This window comes from Panulirus ornatus, chromosome 22 (genome assembly GCF_036320965.1).
Source record: "Panulirus ornatus isolate Po-2019 chromosome 22, ASM3632096v1, whole genome shotgun sequence".
Taxonomy (NCBI): Eukaryota; Metazoa; Arthropoda; class Malacostraca; order Decapoda; family Palinuridae; genus Panulirus; species Panulirus ornatus.
In genome coordinates, this window is record NC_092245.1 from 17,151,412 (window position 1) to 17,170,700 (window position 19,289).

Sequence of the window (19,289 nt, forward strand, 5' to 3'; positions counted from 1 at the left end):
GTGGCGATGGTGGTAAGTCCTGACTCTGGTGGCGATGGAGGTAAGTCCTGACTCTGGTGGCGATGGTGGTAAGTCCTGACTCTGGTGGCGATGGTGGTAAGTCCTGACTCTGGTGGCGATGGTGGTAAGTCCTGACTCTGGTGGCGATGGTGGTAAGTCCTGACTCTGGTGGCGATGGTGGTAAGTCCTGACTGTGGTGGCGATGGTGGTAAGTCCTGGCTCTGGTGGCGATGGTGGTAAGTCCTGACTCTGGTGGCGATGGTGGTAAGTCCTGACTGTGGTGGCGATGGTGGTAAGTCCTGACTGTGGTGGCGATGGTGGTAAGTCCTGACTCTGGTGGCGATGGTGGTAGGGGCTGGTGAGAAATATTAATAGTTGGTGGTGACGATGATATATCGTGATCATGATGATCCTGAGGTGAGGGAGAGGAGGGAAGGGAGGGGAAAGATATGTTGGCGTTGGTGTTGATGTTTGGTGGAGAGGACGAGTTCACATAGGCAGTGGTGGTAGAGAGTTCTGGAGGTGCCCGCTGCTGTTATAATGGTTATAAATGGTTATAAACAGCAACGTGTCATTAAGCCAGAACTCTTACCATACCTCAAACACACGTACGTATATACGCATAGTGTTAGATTCAGTAAGTCCATTTAACTTACCTTATGGTTAGCCTGCCAATCGAGGTGCTAAGTAGGATCCATTAGTTTACCCAATAGTTCCATAGCCCATCGAATTGCTACATCAGTCCATTAACCGACCTGAGGACTTCCCCTCCCTCCCCCACACACCTATCAAACTTACCACCATTTAAGGTCCTTTAACTTAACAACCATCCCAGTCATAGCATCATTCCCCATACGCACGTAACCCTCCCAATAGAAGCAGCCCCCTTCACCCAACGCCAGAGACTTCGACAGACACAACCCGTTCAATTTCGCACCAGCAACCAATTCATTAACAACCCCTTCGATCCTCTCTGGCCACTTCCCTCAAAAATGGTAAACCCCCTACACTATTAACAGTTAGCTGTTACCCATCCCGAATAGCCACTGCAATAGCAAACGCGATTACAGACTCCTCCCCTAACGAGTCCAATACGAGCTCAGTGTGCCACACGGCAGAACATCCCACTAGCCATCGTATCCTCTCCTCTCCCCACACTCCCTCCACTCTCTTCATCGGTGTAGTCATATCGAGCTGGGAATTAGAAAGCGGACTGGGGGATGCGTCTGGGTTTGGTGGCTGTGATTGCAACACGGCCACAGACGATGTACCCTCTCGTGTTCACTGCTGTGGGTAGAGCTATGGGCCGTAGGTGAAGTCGAACACCGCTACGTGATTTATGTCGGGATCGCAAGCTGCAGGTATGAATTGGTTGGGTGTAGCTGAAACCCATGTAGCCTCATGTGAACTAGTGGCTGGGCAATGGTGGGTAAGGATAGGAATGAATATATATGTGTATCCTCTTTAGGAATGTTGGATCATATTACTGTCCTCCGATATATTATCTAGTCATAGCTCTTCAAGTCCTCAATCATATGTGATTCCCTCGTACTGTCCTCCAGCAGAATACCTCATCATAGACCATCAGGTCTTCTGTTATGTAGTCCCCACATGTACTTCAAGTTATGGGCCTCCAGCAGATAACCACTACATAGATCAGCAGCTCTTATCACATCTACCTTTCTCGTGTACGGGCCTCCAGCATATACCGTGTACATACATCAGCAGGACCTTTCCCATGTACCTTTCCCATGTACCTTTCCCACGTAGTTCCATGGAGGGGTATGAAAATATTTTCACACATCTCCGTTATGGTAGGGTAGTCTGACCAAGATGATGTTGTAAGACAAACACATAGAAATAGAATCATTGGGATTATAGGCGAAGATATGCAAGTATGTATATGTAAATGAGATAGATATCTACATAGTTTTGTGGGTTAAAAGCTCACATACGCATACATATGCTCATATGCGCATGTATATTTGTATGTATGTATGTATGTATGTATGTATGTATGCATGTATGTATGTATGTATGTATGTATGTATGCATGTATGTATGTATGTATGAGTGTATATATATTTTCACGTGATTATTATTTGAGATTACTACTTGTGTGTTACCCGGAGAGAGTGTGTATGTATGCAAGCATGTACGTGTGTATATGTATGTATGCTCTCTCTCTCTCTCTCTCTCTCTCTCTCTCTCTCTCTCTCTCTCTCTCTCTCTGGTAGGCAGCCACACACTACGGAGGTACTACACCGCTGGTAGTACGCGCCTGGGCGTCGGGAGAATTAATGACGGCTGCGCAGTGAACCAGCACTTCAGCAGCTGGCACATGCTGACCCCTACGGGCGCTCGTCTGCTGCCTCCGATGGAGGACCTGTTTCATAGGGCTTCTGCAGCTTCAAGGCTGCGCTCCACTCAGGAGCATGGAAATGATGGATCCTTCAAAGCAGCCTTACCGAAGGTTACATACATATATCATATATATATATATATATATATATATATATATATATATATATATATATATATATATATATATATATATATATATATATATATATATATATACATATATATATCTCTTTATTCATTCATTTATTCATATATTTTTTTCATATCAAAAGAACTCCCTCCCATCATCTCACCTGCCAGCAGCGACTGCAACTCCTCCATTTGCACAATCACCAACACAAGCCCTCTCCTCCACCAATCCCTCCTTCCTAATCCCCCAACCCCCATCACAACCGCACAATCCCCCACCCACCACACTCATCTTTTCAACACTCTCATATTTTTTCCTAACGTACCTTAGCCTTATCCCCTTAAACCCCGAATGCTGTATACTTTGTGTTTCCAGCCTCATCTAGTCCTTATTTATATAATTTTTTTTCCAACTCCTCTTACCTTTTCCATTCTAATTTCACTCTCTTGGTTTCTTCTTTTCCTTCTGCTTCTTCTCGGCGTTCCTTTTTATTCTCATTCTATCTCTTATTTTTTTTTCCTCAGAGTTTCTCTATCTCTCTTCTTTTGTTCTGCTTTTTTACACTTCCTCGTTTCTATGGTTCATCTCCTTCTATCTTACTTCGTCTGCATTGTCTAGCCTCTCTTTTTCTCGTCCCTCCGTTATCTCTTCCTTTTTTATACATTTTCCACTTTATTTTCAATCCACCTCATCTCGTTCTTGCAATGCTTTCATTCCCACTGTTTCGAAACACTTCCAATACTTCCAATTTTCTTTCCATTTCTTCCTTGATATTCTGACTGTATATCTTTGTTTGATATTATTCTCGATAGCCTTCTATACTCCATCAGTGTTCCATCACTGCTTCCTAATTAGGTTCATCTCTGTTACATTCTCACTCCATCTCTGCTCCATCAGTATTTCAGTTCCTCCTCCATCGTTACACCAACGTGACCACCTTATTACATCTTCTTCTTCATCACTGTTTGGTTTTGTCTCCATCACTGTTCCGGTAACCTCCATCTATACCTCAGCACCATTCGATTACCTACCCTCACTCTCTCTCTCTCTCTCTCTCTCTCTCTCTCTCTCTCTCTCTCTCTCTCTCTCTCTCTCTTACAACCACCCGCATCGCCATCATCATCGTCATCATCACCACCATCATTCCCACGACTAAGAAACCCCCCCTCCCTCGTCCACCACCCTTCTCCAACATCACCATCTTAACTATCATCACCAACACTAACAGCAGTACACAGCTCATCCACTTACCCTATTTTCTCTTCAACACCATCGCCACCATAAGTCCCCCACCAACATCTCACATCCTTAGACATTCCATCCATCCACCTCTTCTTCACCCCAGCTCCTTCACCACTTCCACTCACTCCTCAATTCCACAACCTCCCCAATCATCACCCCTTACCACAGACCATCGCCAAACACCACCCCTCCCACAAACTGTCCCCAATCACCACCCCTTACCACTGACCATCCCAATCACCACCCCTTACCAGAAACTATTTCCAATCACCACCCCTTACCACAGACCATTCCCAATCACCATCCCTTCCAAAAAGCAACCCCAATCACCATCCCTCACAAACCATCCCCAATCACCACCCCTCCCACAGAACATCCCCTATCACCACCCCTTCAAAAAGGAAAACCCGACTCCAATCACCTTCCCCCCTCCTTCTTCAACCCCTCCCCCACAAACCATCTCCTATCACTACCTTTCCAGCATCACCTCTCGCCACCTCCCCTCCCTCACAACACCCTCCTAACCTCCCTTCCCTCCCTCCCCAAACCCCTCCCTCACAAGCCATCTCCTATCACTACCTTTCCAGCATCACCTCTCGCCACCTCCCCTCCCTCACAATAACCTCCTAACCTCCCCCACCTCCCTCCGCGAACCCCTCCTCCCCAAAACACGGCTTATTTCATGCGTGAGCGTCATAAATAGCCCGGAGCAGGACGACTACTTATCCCAGTTGGTGCGTTCTCTCTGCCTAGTAACGCTGATTTACCGTCATGTTAAGCCGCCTACAAATTATTCAACATAGGGCCAGCCTGGACGTGGGAACGGTAAGAGACCTCGATTGTTTTACAGCGGAGGAGGAGGAGGAGGAGGAGGAGGAGGAGGAGGGAGGAGGTGGTGGTGGGAGGAGAGGTGGGGGAGGAGGAGGTGGTGGTGGTGGTGGGAGGAGAGGTTGGGGGGTGGTGGGAGGTGTGGAGGGGTTTTACAGCGAGGGAGAGGGTTGGGGAGGAGGTGAGGTTGAGAGGTGGTGGTGGGGAGTGGGGGAGTGGGAGGGGATGGGTGGTGGGGAGAAGCGATAGGAGGAGGAGGAGAAGGAGGAGGAGGAGAGGAGGAGGAGGAGGAGGAGAAGGAGGAGGAGGGATGGGGTGGTGTGGGGAGGCGTGTCCTTGTGTCAGGGGGGGGCGTGTCCTACACTCGCTTAATGATGACGTGCACGAAACTTTTCGTGGATTTACGTTGATGCAACCCGCCCACTTCATTACAGACAATCATAGAATCACCGGCCATACACACACACACACACACACACACACACACACACACACACACACACAACATTCGCATCTTTTCTCTTCTTCTCTTTCTCTCTTTTTAAGTTGCAATTAAAGTTCCCTTCCGAGGAGGTAGTGGTGATGGTGGAGGGGGGAAAAGTGGGGGTGGGGCTGGTGAAGAACACAAGGGTCTCAAAACCCGTTCGGGTTAAACGGCGTAGAAAACCCATCCCCCCACCCTCACCCTGCTTTCGTATTATGCCCTATGCAAAGTAGTATTTGGCGATAAATGTCTTAGAAACGTGTAACAGGTGTTATTAAGATTGTAAATATCATTAAAAAACAGTTATGGATAAATGGATCAGGCAGATGGAAATTCGCCCCCCCGTTGGAATGTGGGCCAGAGGGGAGTTTTATACCAAGTGAAAATGCTTATTATTATAATCTGTGTTTCATTTGGGGTCTTCGTGTTGCGTAAATATTTGACTGTGATTGCTGGGGAGCGAGAAATATCCCCCTCGGGTTTTTTTTTCCTCTTGTGATAAATGGGGAGAGGGTATTTATCATGGGGAGAGGGCGTTATGTATTCAAAATTCGACTTTGGCTATGCAAATCTTGGATGAGCATATTTCTGAAGGTGTGTCATTAAGTTTTCATTTGTCAGTCTTGGCAAAATACGTAAAATTTCTCAAAAGAAAGAGAAAATTCACACAGTTGGCTCATTGAATATATATATATATATATATATATATATATATATATATATATATATATATATATATATATATATATATATATATATATATATATATATCATAAGCAACAGCATTAATTTCTTTTAGTAAAAAGACAAAATATTGCGAACCGTTTTAACATCAATCCATTTTCACAGCTGGTCTTGTATCTACAGACCTATGCATTCAACAGATTTTAGTTTACAGACCTATACATACCCTCCTCAGATTTGGGCTTACAGATCTATGCCTTCGCAAGACTTTTACTGAAACAAATACAGATCATTAGCATACAGAGAGAAGCGTACATCTTAATGTAAATATGCAAACCACTATAATATAAACGCATTTAAAGTGTGTTTATAGGCAAATGTTTCTTTGTGTGTGTGTGTGTGTGTGTGTGTGTGTGTGTGTGTGTGTGTGTGTGTGTGTGTGTGTGTGTGTGTGTGTGTGTTCCTTTCTTCTGTATGCAAAGGCTGATCTGGAAAAGGCGCAGGAGTATTAGTGAGAGCCGAGGTGTCAATAGTGTTATAGAAACACTTGCCAAAGAGGGGACTTTAGATATCTTTTCAGATATCTTTTCTTTAAGAATATCTTGATATGTTTTCTGTGTTATATTGACTACCAGGAATTAGTCTGTCATATCCTTCACATACTGTGTCATGTGACTTTTTCTTTTAAATCTTACACATCTGGTTACATATTTCTCTGATCCTCCTCCTCCTCAATGATTTAAGACAGAAACTATTGTCTGGTTTCACTTTTTAATGACATAATCATACTTTGAAAGTTCTACTTCCATCTTCTGTTTCCTCTACTCCACATTCATCATCTACACTATATTCCCCCTTTTTGTATCCAGTGGAGGGAAATAAGAAGGTATTGTTCATTCTTTCAGTCTATGCAATAAACTTTACCAGTCCTTTTTGAGATATTTCGGTATCAGAGCTTATCGAGGAGGTATGGAGCCATGGTTCTTTAAACTGAAGAAAAACGGACATTAGCTACTGTGCAGTTCATTGGGCGAAAAGCCGCCGTGGCCTTAGAGACGCTGATGAAAATAATCGCCTGGATGAACGCTCATCACAACAGTCATAAGGAAAATGTCAGTGTATAGACTCGCAAAGTTCAGTAACTTTCGCAGTGCTCATCAAAAGGTAAGTTTGGATGATGTCGTCACTGAAAACGAAATGCTAGGAAATGCTTCAGTAAGACTTTCAAGACAGAAGAGGGAACATATGTGCCAGTTCATTAAAAAACAATCGTTTAATAGATCTTAGTCATATTGGTGGAAGATTAGGGAGAACTACTTGTTAAAAAACTTACGCAATTAACTCAAAGAGAACAATGGCCAACATGACTGATTGATTTAAATTTATATGCATAAAAGAATAGAAAGCTTGTATGTTAAAGTAAAGGTCAGTATGAAGCACATATTGCTAAGAAATAGTAAAAGAAACCCAAAATAATACTATGATCATATTAGAGAAAAGAAGCCATTACTCAATCAACTGTTCCATATTTATAGATAATGGTGACTTGAAACAAGAAAACCATAACAAAAACCCTATATTTCTTATGTATATTCACCGAGGAAAACAGATTTCGTGTTGCAGATCAAATCCCGATGCTAACGGAGAACATTTTGCAACATGATTAACATTCAAGATCGACGTGTGATGTCAGGAAGAAAAAGAATGATAATAAATAAGACACAAGATCCTGGTGAGTCTTATCAGAGAAAAACAAACGAAACTAACAAAGAAAAGTAGTTAGACCCTTGACTGATCTTTTCTGTGAATCACCTTCTACTGGGAGAGTTCCACACGACTGGAAGTCTGCCGAACACTGGTACTTAAAAAAAGTAAGTAATAAGTCACTGTCCGGGTATTATCACCCAATTAGCATATGTGGTTGGCAGACTTATGGAAAACAATCACAGGAGATAAAGATTGTAAATCATTGGAAGGATTATCGCTTGATTAAAGGTTCGAGACACTGTTTTCGACGAAATCCTTCTCCTCTGCCAGACCTGGTAGATAACTCATCCTGATATGGACAACAGGAATGACAAAATTGAAACGATGTCACTCGCCCAGATTCTCCTAAAACACACGACAACAAAGTCTTGCATCAACTATAACTTTTAAGAATAGACTTGGATGATATCTCTGTTATATATATATATATATATATATATATATATATATATATATATATATATATATATATATATATATATATATATATATATATATATTGATAACGAAAATAACCCTCTTTGCTGCAGGATATCAAGATTTGCAGATTACACTAAAACTGGCATAAGACAACAACGATAGAAACTGAAGAGAAGTAATGTCTGCAGATGCAACCTGACAGTGACAGCTGATAGGACTGGAGATCACAGATGGTGGTTCAGGAATTGGAATACCGATATATGAGACCTTCGACACATCAGCTGTATAACTTATTTATTTCTTTATATCTACACCTAGGACCAGCTACGGTGAAAGAGTCCTGGTGTTACCAAGGACCTTTCTAAGGCCTCCTACATCCTAAGGTTACGCTGCTTCAAGTTGCAGGGGAAAATGTAGATTCCTTTGGAGTGAGAGCTTCTTTGACGAGGAATGTCCTCCATATGATTTCAGACTCGCAAAAAAAAAAAAAAGGTAGCTTTTCACCCGAGCTATAACCTCTAGCAGGGAAAGTCCGGTAACACCTACATCGGTGATATAGACGAAAGGAAAACAGAAAAACCATAGACTACGAAGACAGACCTTAACGTTTCGATCCCTTGTGACCTAAAAGAAATGCTAGAGGCGAAGCGGTTAGAATCGATGAATAGAATTCAGATATCCAAGTTAGAGCATTCAGATTCTTCTCTAATATAATCTAATCTTCAATCTTTACAATTCACTGGTGTGGTGTCCCTACCTCGTGTATGGCCTTTGATTTTCGTTACCCTTTCATTTCACTTGTCTACTGCGTGCAGCATGTCAGTGTGTTACAAGGATTACGGTACTGTACACCCATTCAGCCTATACATATTCATTCTCCTCCACGAGTTGGTTAATCATTCATCTAATTTCAAAGATACCCTTTTGAAGATGTTATCATCAAAACTATTATGAATGCTAATTACATGCAGAGTTCTGATCATTATCAATGATATATATATTCTTATGCCTATTGTGCCTGGGTTTGTATAACGTTATCTTGACCTCTCTGCAAAACTACTACAAAGGATTGAATGGGTCTTCTTACCACCCGTAGAGACGTAACATTTATTGTATATTATGATAATAGAACGGATTTCACTTGGCTGATACCACACACACACACACACACACACACACACACACACACACACACACACACACACACACACACACACACAATGGGGGGAAAGGAAGAGAAAGAGAGGAGATGCATCAATGAAAGAAGAAAGAAAGAAGAAAGTAGGAATGAAAGACCAATCTAAGGGGAGAGTTGGTGAAGGTGATTCTAAGGAGAGGGGTGACAGTGAGAGGTGGAGTGAGAGGGGAGAGGCTGGTCATGAGGGTAAGAGAGGTCATTACTGGGATAGCAGCCAGGGGAGCCCTGTGACCCCCCAATCTCTCAGTGTCGCCCTAAGAGGGGGTCACAGAGAAAGGAAAGCTGGGATATCCAAGAACTGCTCAGGAAGGCAGAAGACCTGACTAAGGGGGAGACATGGTTCTGTAGGTGTCGAGGGCGAGATGGGAAGTTAGTTTAAGACGTGGCCTTAGAAAGAGATGGTTCCGTGTGTGTGTTCAGGGCGAGATGTGAGGTGGCTTGTAGACGTGGTCTTAGAAAGTGATGTTTCCGTGTGTGTGTTCAGGGCGAGATGTGAGGTGGCTTCTAGACCTGGTCTTAGAAAGCTGTGGTTCCGTGGGTGATGAAGACGAGATGGGAAAGAGGCTCGAAAAGTGGTCTCAGGGAGACGTTGGTCCCGTGGTTAGCTGGGTGCGAGACGGGAGGGAGCAGGAGACCTCCAGGATGACGAGGGATAACTTAAGGAAATGGGGCGAAAAATGGGTTAATGGGTGTGTTGGGAAGATTCCAGGCATGAGGAACTGATAAGCCTGAGTTAAGGGTATTATTTGGCTCATTCACAAGGTCACGCCAGTGTTGAGAAATAACAGGAATAGATGTATGAACATCATGCCTTTGTGGCTGAGGAAGAAAATGGTATGGGTTACACCCGTCCCTCACACTGACGTACTGATGACATGAGAAGAAGAATCAATAGATGATGAAAAGATTGATAGGAAAAGGAAAGATATTCGACGGTGTGTTGAGTGTGATATGTGTGTGTGTGTGTGTGTGTGTGTGTGTGTGTGTGTGTGTGTGTGTGTGTGTGTGTGTGTGTGTGTCACTAAAAAAGGATCATGTATGGTCCAAAAAGCGAGAGATTATTCGCGAGGATTAGTGTACCGCTCTTGCAGCTCTCCGAGGAGGAGGAGGAACAGATACCAAAGCATTAGGCAAGTGTCAGACAATAAGTAAACAAGCGACTTGAGGTATCCAGGTGAGTTTGGGGACCTTCCTTTGGACTCCTCTTGGGGCGGGAGAGCTAGCGACTCCTGCATGTCGTCTATACTTTTTTGGTCAGTGATTCTCTTTACTTAGACTGAATTCCATGTACCTGTGAATCCTGTACATTTTGTTCTCTTTTCTTTTTCCATCCCCCCCCCACAAAAAAGTGGGTTCGTTCCATTAAGGTTAGGATATGATAGTGTTTAGCTGATATACAAATGTGAGACGGATATAATTCCTTTCTAAACACTCCCAACAGCTGAAGTTCAAATGTACGCAATAAATCATAGGTGGAGGGTGGATATTACACCGGGGATTCATTACAAGTACAACAAGTACATCCATTATCAGGCTGCAGCTGTAGACAGATAGTACATTTGGTGCTGATGTTCAACCCAGCCAAAGGAAAAAAAGTGTTTCTTCTTCGAAGCAAGTCTGTCTGTACGTTACGTATACACATATTACTGAAACTAATGGGAATCAGCTGCTTATTTAGGTCCTTAAGACGAAATTACATATCAAAGCTACATAAGAAAAACGACTTTACTTGTCAGTGTAATCTCGTGGGTTACATCTGCCTTCATCCGATGCCAGACGTGGTTAGTTAGTTGGTTATTTGGGCGTTAGGTCTCCGACTGTTAAGGTCATTAGATTTAGGCTCTCATCTGCAAGGTATAACTTCCAGTCCAAAAATCTTGAACACCGTCTTCAGGCATCGAAGAAAATTCAAAGACTATACACGTTTTCACAGTGTGTATGGGACTTCTTGGCACCCTACTTGTGTTTTAGTCCAGTCATGGATTCCAGTCCTCACCCAGCTGTAGCCAATGTCTTTTCTGGTAATTGGACGACTTCAGCACCTACTTGGGTACTTAACTAGGCCATGGCAGAAGTTCCTTAAGTTTAGCGAGTTTTCGTTGTTAGTTTCCACGTCGTGTCTAGAGCCAGCTGAAGGTTTGACAAGGGGTCGATCCCACCAAATCTCAACCGTTTTCTTTACCTCTAACGCCAATGAACGGGTTACAGAAACTACAGATGAACGTGTGTAACGTTGCCCTCAATCTGTCAATAACCTACCAAGAAGCACTGGGCTCTTACCTTCTTGATCTACTCTGTCCTCGTTCATCTGGACCTCCTTGGGCTAACTGGATCTGAATAAGCTCGATCTCGCTGTAAACATTAGAGTAAACACTGTCTCTAACTGGAAGCCTAGGCAGAGTGAACCTGGCGTTAGTGGAACCGAGAGTGAGTAGCAATCTTCGTCTTAATACGACTTCGCTTACAACTGCCTTACCCCGAAGGTATGGGCTGAAGGAAAATGGACCCAATGGACGCGAGGATGTTTGATGCACCCACGTGGTCTAGACTGAGTGACCGTAATCTATTTGTAGGTTCGAAATGACTCCCTTTCCCTCGCTCCCTTTAGGACGATGTAATCTGTCACTTCTCGGCGTAGTGATAGCGATGATGGTGGTGGTGGTGGGGCAGCCCTGTCCCTTTCTGTCACTACACGGAGTTACTGTCCATTAAAACAAACCCCTTTATAAATCTTGTCCGCCCGGAGAGAAAAATGGACTGGCGGCGGTCAGAAGGAAGCGACGATCAACAGGGGATCAAATCCAGAAATGAATGGATGGGTCCCGAGGGACGCTGGAGACATAACTCAAACGGGCGTGTGTGTGTGTGTGTGTGTGGGTCTCCGTCTGTCTGTTGGAAGGTGAGGGAGGGAGGAGGTGAATGAGGGGGGAAAGGGAGAGAGATATAAGGGAAAGGATGGAAGTAGGAACTATTGATGAATAGGAATGTGTAAGATATAAGAGAATGAGTATAATAATGGGGTCAGATATGGAGACGTTGTGAGAAGAGGATGGAGAAGAAAACGGGACAAGAAGACCAAAATTTGCTTCAGTGAATTGCCGAAGTGGGAGCACGGTGTCTTGCTGTTCTTGTAGACGGTATTTTTGGCGTTACTCTGAGAACCGGCAGTAACGATCCTGATCTAGTACTGTTATTAGCAGTAGCGAGAACAGTAGTTACGCCAGGATTGGACTATATAATATTGATAGAATTTTTTCTTTTTTTTCGAGTATACTGTTAGTGGTCATAAAAGCCGCATTGTTTTCGATGCCACCTTGTGACAAGAGACGCCACGCAACCCCCCACCAGACATAAGGCCCCCCCAAGATCCCAGGGCGGTCTGCAGGAACACCGACGAAGGTAATCTCGAGAGTGGCAGCGGTTGTGATAACCTCAGAGCTCAGGGGATTGTTGTGTCTTTTCCACGCCTTCACACCCTGTTTGTTTTGTGGTTATCCCGGCGCTGTACAACAGCCAGCCCCAGCCAGTCACTGTATATGCGCGTGTGTGCTGCCACGAATGAGGACATTGCAAAGGAACATCTCCGGCGAGTTATCGCTTCTAATACTCTTGTTATGGTTTGGCTAATAGCACTCCGGTAACGTCTCCCTCCTCCTCTCTACAGCAATGTCCAATGGCCATCGTGACTGCCGTTCTAATGAGATTCTCTCACGGCTGAGCATTTGTCCTGCAGGTGCTTCGCCCCACAAACACCAACAGGCCCCAGGATGCTTACGGAGGACCATTTTGGAGGCTCTTAGTACCAGAAGTTTTGCAAAGTGTTATTGCCAGTGTAGAGGCATGACAAAGTTTCTCACAGACCTGTAATCCCTGTTCATAACTGACTTAGTGGTAAGTTATGGCTAAAATGGGATATCAAATGAGTGGTTATTAAAATGAAGGGTTTGAAGGACTTTGCATGTTTTTTGATCACAATTTTAGTGTTGCTCTAGCCCATCTTAAGGAATCGGAGAACAGTCTAAGTGTGAATGTGTGGACGATTTATGAGGTGAAATGACTGAGAGAGGCTTCGCAAAGGTGGTAAGTTTGCTCGAGTGTGATTAGAGGGTAATATCCGAGCCGTGAAAGCAAAGTAGAGGTACTGATACTGGGATAACAATCGATCTAAGGTAAAATGACGAACCAGAGACACCCCTACACAATGAATAGAAGTCAACGTTACGAAGAACAAACGAAAACGCTTACATCCTCAGGTATATGAAGCACAATAAACATTGCATGTTACTAATATATTCGGGTCATTCCTTAATCTTACAAACAGTGGTAGTAGAAGAAAGATATAATAAGATATAAGATAGAATTCTATCCATTGCCATTTACCACGTCAATAAATATGTTTGTTTTAATGATTGGGGAGGATGAAATAATGAATAATAGATTCTCTTTCGGGGTTAATGATTAATCGGCACACGAAATATCATTCCACGAATAATAACAAAGCGATATATCATTTTCATTTCATATACGAATATATATATATTTTTTTTTTTTTTTTTTTATGCTTTGTCGCTGTCTCCCGCGTTTGCGAGGTAGCGCAAGGAAACAGACGAAAGAAATGGCCCAACCCCCCCCCCCCATACACATGTACATACACACGTCCACACACGCAAATATACATACCTACACAGCTTTCCATGGTTTACCCCAGACGCTTCACATGCCTTGATTCAATCCACTGACAGCACGTCAAACCCTGTATACCACATCGCTCCAATTCACTCTATTCCTTGCCCTCCTTTCACCTTCCTGCATGTTCAGGCCCCGATCACACAAAATCTTTTTCACTCCATCTTTCCACCTCCAATTTGGTCTCCCTCTTCTCCTCGTTCCCTCCACCTCCGACACATATATCCTCTTGGTCAATCTTTCCTCACTCATTCTCTCCATGTGCCCAAACCATTTCAAAACACCCTCTTCTGCTCTCTCAACCACGCTCTTTTTATTTCCACACATCTCTCTTACCCTTACGTTACTTACTCGATCAAACCACCTCACACCACACATTGTCCTCAAACATCTCATTTCCAGCACATCCATCCTCCTGCGCACAACTCTATCCATAGCCCACGCCTCGCAACCATACAACATTGTTGGAACCACTATTCCTTCAAACATACCCATTTTTGCTTTCCGAGATAATGTTCTCGACTTCCACACATTTTTCAAGGCTCCCAAAATTTTCGCCCCCTCCCCCACCCTATGATCCACTTCCGCTTCCATGGTTCCATCCATACGACGTAGTATATATATATATATATATATATATATATATATATATATATATATATATATATATATATATATATATATATATATATATATATATATATATATATATGGATTTCCAAAGTTTAGTGGCGTAGGGAAAGAAACAGTCACCACAACGACCCAGTCAGTCTTCAGCTGCCAACAACCTCACAGTAATCATACGACGTAGTATCTTGGCAATAACATAACACAAGTCAAACATAACCCTCAACTTTCCTTCAAGTACATACAAAAGCTCGCGTCACACAAAGCACAAGAGCTCCGCACAGATTATACAAAGCTAAGTCATATACATACAAAATCCACGTCTTACACGAACACAATATATCAGATCTTTACATCATACGTTCCTCAGGAACCCGTGCACATAAGCATACAAAATAAAGCCACTTATATATATCAAAACCTACACACAGAGAGACAGATATAAGAACTGATGATATATATAACTCAGGGACTGGGCGCATATTATGCGAAGGAAAATCATATATACGGTTGTTATATTAGCGTGTTTTTGAATGGTCGGCAACGAAAGAGAGACACGCGAGCCACATAGCTCAATCTGATGGATAGCCATCTTTTGCCCAACCTCTTACGAAAACCCTTTAGTTCACCTACCTACTCTCCCAGAATCATTTACCCTTTCCCAACGACCCGTCTCACTTACCTTTTTCTCGTCATCGCCGAAGACTGTCATTAAAAGGGGTATGCCATCATGCTCAAGTATATATTGAGGAAAAGGGAGCAGATTCATGGCTTACTAAATCATCTGTGAGGTTTACCCAGATTTACAGGTTGGAATGTTGCAAAGAAGTTTGGGGAGGAGATGATGGTTTGCGTTTATAGGAAATCTGAACAATTGTTTTGAAAGTTACTGTTTCTGTCCTCAGTTTTATCTCTCTCTCTCTCTCTCTCTCTCTCTCTCTCTCTCTCTCTCTCTCTCTCTCTCTCTCTCTCTCTCTCTCTCTCTCTCTCTGTAGAGAGCGAGAGAGAGATGGCTATAGATATATGATACTTTCATATCAAACATGAAAGGTGAATATACGCAAGTCACAGGAATGGAAACTTCATGGAATTGTGTATAAAAGAAGAACATAAAGTAAACATGATATCCTAAAGTAAGACAAATGTCTCGTGATGAAAATGCTTGAACGTCTATGGGGAGGATGGAGCCGAACATGCTCTTCACATGACAAAGCTGAGTAAGAATTGAAGGCTCAGTGAATAACAAGGATGAGTCAGATCTGATGAGTCAGTGGATCATAGTTTGAATATCAAGTGAGGTTTCGGTGTAAGATATTCCCATCCAAGGTGAAGATATAAACACTGGGGTTCCTGAGGACGATTCTGGTGGAGCTGACCAGTAAATGAGACTACGATCTTTCAAGGATAGATAAATGAAGAGGAAATAGATTTAGAGTAACAGTGAGTGAGAGAGAGAGAGAGAGAGAGAGAGAGAGAGAGAGAGAGAGAGAGAGAGAGAGAGAGAGAGAGAGAGAGACAGACAGACAGACAGACAGACAGACAGAGAGAGAGAGAGAGAGAGAGAGAGAGAGAGAGAGAGAGAGAGAGAGAGAGAGAGAGAGAGAGAGAGAGAGAGAGAGAGAGTCTCATAAGACAGGAGAGTGAGAGATCGAAAATGAATGCAATCAAACACTCCACGTCAGTATAGGTGTTCTCCTCGAACCTAATAGCCATCATTCTTCAGACAAGACACCACCACAAGCTGGTGTAAAGTGGTAGAAGCGGGGGTGTGTGAGGAAGAGGATGAGGGTGGGGGGAGGGATTAACTGATGCCAAACAAAGCCATGCCTCATTCTCTATCACCTAATAAACTACCGTGCTATGAATTATATCATGAAAATTTCAAGAAAACAAAGTTACAAAAAGGGGCTGAAATATTTGATGAAGGCTGCCTTTCCAATGGGACTTTTCAAGTTGAGATACGGTCGAGCCTGTTCCAATATCCTTCGGCATAAATCAGAATAGATCGCGTGCCTTCCGAGTGTGTCCAACGTAAGAGGAGGAGGGAGGGTGGAAAAGGGGGCCCTTGAATTGCTTTAATGCATTGTTACCCTTATCTTTACTCCCTTTCTCTACCCTCTCTGTGTTATCTATCCATCTCGCGTGGCTCTTCTTTAGATCCTCAGTAACCTTGTCCTTTTAACCTGTTGTATTTACATAGATTAATCAAATTTCTACATAAAACGTCTCTTCAGCTTACTTCCAGTAAGATCATCTACCATCCGGACAGAAGAGACTCTTGGAGAAATTGGCGTCGACTCGTCCTCAGCAAACCAAAGGATAGGAAGGGGAGGGAGTGGGAGGGGGTTAAGGAGAAAAAAGAAGGACGCTATCCAGTTGCCAATCGCGCTCCAGAAGTTAGATATCCTCCAGGACCGGCAGGTCCTTCCGGTCTCCAAGCTGCTGGGTGGCAGGCCTCAGGAATAGCCTTAGTTTATCGTCAGGAAACAATAACTTTCCCTTCCAATAGGAGCCATTCATCGTCGTCCCCAGTGGCGTCCATAGACGAGCTGTAAAAGACGAATAATACAAATTTTATCGGGTGTTCTGAGACCGTGATGGTTGGCCCCGTTCGTCACAGTACGGTCGTTGGAGGCAATCTGAGCTATTCCTGGATTGGTTGACTTTTTTTTTTCTTCTTTTTTATCCTCCTCCCCTTTTTCTTCTCCGTACTCCAAATGCATATGTGTTTTTACGTGACTTCTTTCCCGCTTCATGCTATTCTTTCATTTACCGTTCATTTCTTCAGTCAAGTTAATCCCGTGCACAGTTCATTCTTGATATCTGGATTTAAAACGGAGTCGGACTTCCAAGAAGAAGACACTGGCGTGTACCATCTCAATCTTGTATCCATCCATGCATATGGGTGTTCAGTACAGGGAACCGAGCGGTACCCGGGCCTCCCTTTCCGTACGGCAGTCGGGCTCCCTGGCAATGCCAAACAGCGAGGGTGGGTTATATTTCCTGAGCATGAAAAGGTACAGGAAGATAAAGCCAGTCCTCCAGCCGACAAGGCGAGGTCTGGAACAGAGTTTGGAAAGCCTGGATCGTCCTAGGAGGGTCAGATAAATCTCTTATAAAAAAAAAATGACCTCTGCATTCTCGAAGCTTGCATTTCTCTCTTGTTGGCCCTGTTGCTCAAAGATTTCAAAATACCTGACCAGAATAAAACGAGAGATAGTTTTCCAGGAGTCTTTCTTTTTTTTCTAACTGGCGTTCGAGATAACGGGGGTCGCGTCCAGGGGGCGCTCGAATAGAGGCTGGAATATTTTATGGCGACAGCTTCTTTCATCCATGGCTGGCTTTACCAAGTTACCACGACTGTCCGCCACACCCGTTTCCGGGACCCCGGGCGGCAATGGAGCGAAAGCTGGAACGCTAGAACTCCAGGATCCCGCACTGGAAGGTAAGGTTACACATCTGATTATATTCGTCATGGAAGAAGAAGGAGAAAAAAAAAAAGGAGAGGAAATATCGCTCTTTGATATGCGACCAGAACAACATCCCGGTATGGGTGGAGAGGTAGCGTCTTATTTGATCCCACAGCGGGTTAAGGGATGTGGAGGGAGGTGGAGATTGTCTAAAGACAAGAGAGTATGTCAGTGTAAAGTAAGGGCCACTGGTGAATCCTTAACCACGACATCAACCGCCACGAACTCCCGTCTCATATGACATATGTGGGAGTTGAATCACTTGTGTCTGACGATTCCTTTTTACTCAGGTTAGTTAAATTACATTTCAGTGAAGACTGAAATGTGACGGACTTGGGGGGAGGTGAAATGCAACGAAAGTAGAGTTATGGGATTCATTCCATCTGCATGAGTTCCAGAGATGTCTTCTACGGGTGATACAATGAATGAATGCACCTGATTGTTAAGTCAGCTGAATCTTGAGCGCTTATCTGCTGAATTCAAGAGGACTTTCGCTCAGGGTTTTAAGGTGAAAGACTATAGATGAAGAGAATAAAAAAAAATGTAGAATTCTTAATGTCTTTCATATCAAATATAAGATCTGATTTCTCTCTCTCTCTCTCTCTCTCTCTCTCTCTCTCTCTCTCTCTCTCTCTCTCTCTCTCTCTCTCTCTCTCTCTCTCTCCACCTCTGTTTCAAGAATGCACACACGGGAACGTACATAAATCTAAGGATGATTTTGTGTATTAAATCTGTGTGGCTCAATATCAGGAGTTTCAAACAATTTATCACGACGTTAACGACCTTTAAGCACGACGGAACTACCACCTCAGCACGATGGTACGACCCTTAGGTGTAAAGATACGACCATTGAGGACGCAGGTACGACCATTAAACACGAAGGTGTAACTACCCAATACGACTACTTAGAAAAGATACATTTACGTAATTTCAGGTCAAAGTTATTTACAAATTGATGAATACGATAAAGAATATCTCTACTTTAATTAAAACCGAGTGCTTAAAGCGTCAGTATTTCTAGTGACTTTTCTTATGACGCTAAAGAGATAGAGCCGTAGAAGTATATTTAGCCATGTCTTTCATACTAGCCCACGTTGTTAGCGAGCTCTTTCTATTCCAAGTATCAGAGAATGAACGGAAAAGAATATATATACATATCCAGGTCACTACGCAGGTAGATGAGGCAATGGATATACATTCATAGCACCTGTAAACTGAGACAGAAACTCTTCGACTGTGGACAGACAGACGGAGGCACAGACGAAGAAGAAGGCATTGGCGCGTGGCTTTAGCGCAGCAGTTACTGTGATGGCTGAGTCTCGCGCTATCAACACGGGCCTCGGGCCGGAGTCACCTTTTGCATAAAAATCGAGAGTTGTCGGGGTGTGT